Raw genomic sequence first — 6,315 nt, 5'->3', positions numbered from 1 at the left:
TCCAAATCTCACAAAGATGATGAATCAATGATGAAGATAAGTGGAAGGGCTTTGGCTAAGCTCACAAGGTTGCTATGTCAGTGCAAATGGCCAAGAGAGTGAGCTTGAGCCAGCCATGGGGCTTAAATAGAAGCCGCCACGAAATAGAGCCTTTGGCTCAATTGTTTGGCTGACTGCGCATCGACCGGACACGCTGCTCGAGTGCACCGGACGCACCGTTCGTGAATATCGAACGCGTCCGATCACTCCCAGACCGCCACGTGTTCAGTTCAAACCGAAGTAGCCGTTGCTATCCACACTTGCTGACGACCGAACGCTCAGACCGGACGCTGAAATAGAAATGACCAGACACTGAGCCACAGTGTCCGGCCGAGTCCAGAGAGTACCCAAGGCCGACGCAGCGTCTGTTAGAAACTGACTGGACGCTGAGCCTCAGCGTCCGGTCGAGTCCAGTAAGCACCACGGTCGACCGGACGTGTCGGTCACTCCGGACCAGACGCTGCCAGCGTCCGATCAACTGTTTCACCGAACAATGACTTAGTGATTCACACCGGACGCGTCCGTCGCTGAGTTCGTCGTTAATATCGAACGTGTCCGATCACTATACCGGACGCGTCCGATCACTCTGTGACTAGCGCGACTAACTCCTTTTCAGCTTTATCTTCTTCACCATTGCTCAAATATGCCAACCATCAAGTGTATCACCTTCTGCACATGTGTTAGCATATTTCACAAATATTTTCAAGGGTGTTAGCACTCCACTAGATCCTAAATGCATATGCAATGAGTTAGAGCATCTAGTGACACTTTGATAACCGCATTTCGATACGAGTTTCACCCCTCTTAATAGTACGGCTATCGAACCTAAATGTGATCACACTCTCTAAGTGTCTTGATCACCAAAACAGAATAGCTCCTACCATTTATACTTTTACCTTGAGCTTTTTATTTTTCTCTTTCTTCTTTTCAAGTCCAAGTGCTTGATCATCACCATGACATCGCCATCATCATGTCATGATCTTTATTTGCTTCACCACTTGGAATGTGCTACCTATCTCATGATCACTTGATAAACTAGGTTAACACTTAGGGTTTCATCAATTCACCAAAACCAAACTAGAGCTTCCAGGGAGGGGACTGACCTTGTTGCGGGAGGGGTGCGCCGGCGGTGACGACCTTCCAGGCGATACCGCGGGAGGGGTGCGTCGGCGGGGACGAACTTCTAGGCGGGGACGAGCACAACCAGCGGGAACTGCGGGGAGGAGCAAGGCCGACGGGAGGGGAGCGCCCGGCGGGGCGGGGGAGGGGAAATGGCAGGCGCTCTTATCCTTCCGCGCGCTCGCAAATTCCAGGCGAGAGAAATCTTCGGCGCTCGCGCCCGTTCCGCGCCGCCTAATCGCGCCTAGCGCCTACAAGTCCGCCTACCCCCATAGGCCAGGCAGGAACCCGTCGACTAGCAACTAATCGCGCCTAGGCAGAGCCAAGGCGTCGCCTTTTTGAACATTGATCGCCGTGGATGATGGACCCAATCATCCAAATGGATAGCATGGAAGAAACCAGAGGATACTGGTAGCAGTTTAGTGCTTCCACCACGGGAGCTCGTCAGAACCAATAACCAGGCACCAGCTCAAGCAATGAAGCACTGTATGTCTGTATGGGGCATGTAGCTTTCCAGACAACTGTCTGACGGGGCCAGGGGGGAAAGCTTCAACTCGTGACACAAAACTTACACATGATTAAGCTCAAGATGGTGCGTCTTATCCAGTGTCTTCTCAGGAAAAACACATACCGCACCTGCAATGCCCGGCTCAGAAGCCCTTATCTGAAGCACTACCCAGAGACAGAAGTTTCCAAACAAATCCTTTAGAGCTGACTGAAGTTTGTTTCAGGCTTTTATGTAAAACTGCGCTACATCGAAGAAGCATTCCAAAAGAACTGTCACCAACATCCTATCCTATATAGATGGGTGCTAAATATATACAAAATAAAAACTAGGATCATGAGGCCTGTTTCAATCGAACAGGGGTTCTGTTGCTACTTTTTATGCACAGATAAGTTTAAACTGCGGCAGCACCTACCGAGGACAGGTGGAAAAGAAATTCAAATGAACGGAGGAGGTACAATGGTTATGATGATCAATACATTGCATAACAGCTATTCCTTTTTTTTTTTACTGCAGACTCTAAGCATCAACGTCCATATCTTGATCCTACATCCAAAGAAGCATATGAAAAGAGTCAGATTTGAAAATTGAATTGAATTTTATCAGAGCTCCGTTAAAAGATACAAATACTATCAACAGATAACACTGATTCTATAGAAGAACTCTAAATATTCCCTCAAGGGTGTAAACAAAATTCCAGCATTCTTGGGTGATGCATACCTAAACAACATACATTAAAATTCTACCCCACAAAATGCAACAGACAGAATAAAATATTGTGATCCAGATGAAGCATTCATCATGCACATTAACACCAGCAGGTGCGACAGGAAAATGCCAAAGAGTAAGATATGATTGAAAAATATATATAGCTGAACAGCTCACCAGCTCAAGTTGGCATCATGACATAGATGTAAGACAAGAACAAGAAGTACAGCATGCTTATGTTTGTCTTTCATGTTCTGTATTGTAGATCATCTATGTTAAGGATTTTATTTCGTTTATTTGGAATAGCATGAGCCCATTGTGCAACTGTGTATGTTTTTTCTTTTGAAGGACCCGTGGTTCTTAATACTACACATTTGCAAATTGCAATAGCATATACTCCAACAAATGCGAGGAAATTGAAAAAAGATTACTTATGCATACCTGTAATGGAAACTAGCCATTCTCCCCGGTGCTGCGATACTAGGAATGGCCCCTGTGACTATGTATTCATCATCAATTTCATCAAATCTAATTCCCTTAACTCAACAGTTGTGTTGGAACCTCAAGATTAAAATTTTCCAGATAGCCTGGTTCCCATTCCTCCTTCCACTGCCTCTTCTTTCCCTTGCTCTTGCTCTTCTACGACTTCTTGAAGATCTTGAAAACGCCTTGCAGAATATACATGACCACCAGTTCGTCCTGACACTGTGGAAAACTTCATAGTCCTCACCAGTGTCATCATCCCCATACTCAATCACATAGTCTCCCAGAACAATCCCATTAGGAACTTGTGCATGTATTGTGCTCAAGACATCTACAATATCAGAGACTGCTGGAAATTCTCCCAATCAACTTGCCTAGCAGGATCAATCTCTGAAGGGCGTGAATCAGGATGCTTTTGTTGCGTGTGCTTCTGAAGCTCATTGAAGTTACCAACAAACGAGCAGCAATCCTCTTCACAGCACCTTTTCTTCTGATTAAGATGCAGCCGAGCCTCACCAAACAATCCACCCAATAACATCACCTCTACAAGGGGCAACTGGGACGGTTTTTGCATTAGACGGCACAATATGAATAATGCTATCAAGAGGAGGCACAGCTAAGGATGAAACTTTCGCATTGGAAGGCAGTTCAGATGCAAACTTAAATCTCTCAAGACAGTTTGAGCGGGTCTGGTCTGTATCACAAACAAACGGCCTGCAGCCTTTCTCATAAGACGTGCATCTCAGTAGCACTGCATTGTGAGGGTAATCAAGGCAGATCGGGCAGGTAACGTCCTCCATCCAACTCTTATCAAGCTGTATGTCCAGATCAAAGGAGCTGTGCTTTACCACCTTCTTCACGATCAAGTTGCCTGAACCCATCGCGGACACACAGACTTGCAACGAAAACTCTTGGCTCTAGCAGGCCCAGCTTTTCATTACAACCTACAAGACACCAATAGGGCAATCAGATCAATTCCAGCTTGCTCCTTCAAAAATGTAGTGCACAAATTCTGTGAGTGACAGTGAATACACTGAGCATTTCGATCAAAAGACAATATGATAAATGATGGTGTATGGCAGGGAACAAACACCCTAATGCCACAATCAGTCCATGTAATGAATCCCCTATAAAAACGAACTCACCCACTTAATGATTTGCCACAACCACAACTTCCAGTTCTGGTAAAACTCAAACGAATCCTAGAAAATTCCTTCATCCCCAGAAGAGATCAATAACTACACCTGTGCCCGTTCTGGTAAAACTCAAACGAATCCCAGAAAAATTCCTTACCCCCCAGAAGAGATCAATAACTACACCTGTGCCAGAATCTGATTTCGACCCCCAAAATACCGCGTGGCCCAGGGAGACGGGGTTCAGTTGAACTCCTCCCCACACCGCACCCCCCCCCCCCCCCCCCCCCAAAGCCCGACCAGAAAAAAAAAAAAAAAAAAAAAAAAAAAAAATAAAAAAAAAAAAAAAAAAAAAAAAAAAAAAAAAAACAAAAAAAAAAAAAAAAAAAAAAAAAAAAAAAAAAAAAAAAAAAAAAAAAAAAAAAAAACAAAAAAAAAAAAAAAAAAAAAAAAAAAAAAAAAAAAAAAACAAAAAAAAAAAAAAAAAAAAAAAAAAAAAAAAAACAAAAAAAAAAAAAACAAAAACAAAAAAAAATTTTTACCCCCCCCCCCCCCCCCCCCCCCCCCCCCCCCCGCGCCCCCCCCCCCCCCCCCCCCCCCCCCCCCCCCCCCCCCCCCCCCCCCCCAAAAAAAAATCGGAAAATAAACCGCACGGCACGAACGCCTTAATCGGGCACCAACAGCTAACTACTCACTTCTACGGCCGGTGCCAACTAAGATGGGCGAATTTTGCGCGCTGATACCACGGGAGGGAGGGAGCGGCGGATTGTATCGGACTGGGCAGATTAGCTGGGTGAACTGAACCGACGAAGGGAATCGACTGCGAACGAAACCAACGGAAAGGGAAATCGAATCTATCTATCCAGGCACGAGGCAGCTGGAGGGCACTCACCAACAACAGACGACGAGACCGACCGACGGCCGGACCGCGGATGGATGGATCTATGCTCCGCTCGACCCGTCGAGGGGCGGCGGGTGGAGGGAGGATCCGTCGGGCGCGGGGTGGGAGGGGCCGGCGTGGCGCTGGGCTGCGTGCGTCGTCGCCTCGGTGAGGAGTCTAGTCTAGGTTTGGCGGTGGACTTTTTAGAGCCATTTGCGCTTGCGTAGTTGCGTGCGACGAGTGGAGAGAAAGGAGGAGGGCCCTCGGGCCGGCGATTGCAGCCACTCTCCTTTGACATTTTCCGCCGCTTGCCTTCCGTAGCTTTCCTTTTCCTTTTCCTTTTCTATTCTTTTCCTTTTTTTTTCTTTCTTTCAGATGTTTGGTCAAGTGTTGAACACTGTATTTAAATTACGTAATAGTGGTCTGCTACCCATTTTAAGTTGCTAAAATTCCTTTTCATGTCATTCTAAAAAACAATGATTATATTCATATAAAACTCATGTGTTCATTCATCGTTCTCAATATGGCCATATAATTCATTGGTGTACTCGCTCCTCCGTTTCAAATTATAGCATTATACCGTACCTTAGTTTATTGAAGTGGAACGTTCGATCATTTTCTTACAAGGCATTATTAGCATCTACAGTCAAAAAATGTGCTATCAAGATATTTTTTTAATAAAATTAATTTATTGTTTTTTAGATGTTGCGTATTATTTCATAATAAACTTTAAAAAATGGCAAATGTCCTAAGCTAAAGTGAACAATAATATGGAACGACCTTAAGTACAGAGTGTATGAGATGTGCTAATAACCCGTGACGGATTGAGGGCGTGTTTAGATGCAAAAATTTTTGGGTTTTGACTACTATAGCAGTTTCGTTTGTATTTGGTAATTAGTGTCTAATTATGAACTAATTAGGTTCGAAAGTTTCGTCTCGCGATTTCTCACCCAACTGTGCAATTAGTTTTTTTTTCCGTCTACATTTAGTACTCCATGTATGTGTCGCAAGATTCGATGTGACAGATGCTGCACAAAAAATTTTAGGAACTAAACAGGCCCTGAATTTCATGCGGAAACAGTAGGTATGTCAGCGTTAATAAAGTTTCAAAAGCGACTGTTCTTTTTATTTCCACCCACGTCACAACGTGAGAAAAATCGTCCTGTTGTAAACGGCAGAGTCAGAAGCACGTTTTCTCCTTGACAGCGATGACGCGCCAAAGAGTAGGTCGGTGTGAATGACGCGTGCAGGGAAGAAGAGAATGTGGTACCAAATGGGAACTCCCTGCACCTCCCATCTACTACAGGTCACATCATCTGCTGTTTTGGTTTTTTTCCCCAATCCAATCCAAAGGGAAACGACAACTTCGCCTATTCCGTACGTCCCATACAGGGGGAATGAACAGGAGCGCCCTGTTTTTTCGTTTGTTTGGCCAATAAACTATGACG

The 6,315-nt window shown here is 44.9% G+C and overlaps 1 pseudogene; it reads right to left on the bottom strand.

Annotated features, from left to right (window-relative positions):
- Positions 1–2,802: 2,802 nt before the first annotated feature.
- Positions 2,803–5,126, bottom strand: LOC136522486 (uncharacterized; annotated as a pseudogene).
- Positions 5,127–6,315: the final 1,189 nt, after the last annotated feature.

Source organism: Miscanthus floridulus, chromosome 18, assembly GCF_019320115.1.
Source record: "Miscanthus floridulus cultivar M001 chromosome 18, ASM1932011v1, whole genome shotgun sequence".
NCBI classification, from domain to species: domain Eukaryota; kingdom Viridiplantae; phylum Streptophyta; class Magnoliopsida; order Poales; family Poaceae; genus Miscanthus; species Miscanthus floridulus.
This window is presented reverse-complemented; position numbering and strand designations above follow the sequence as displayed.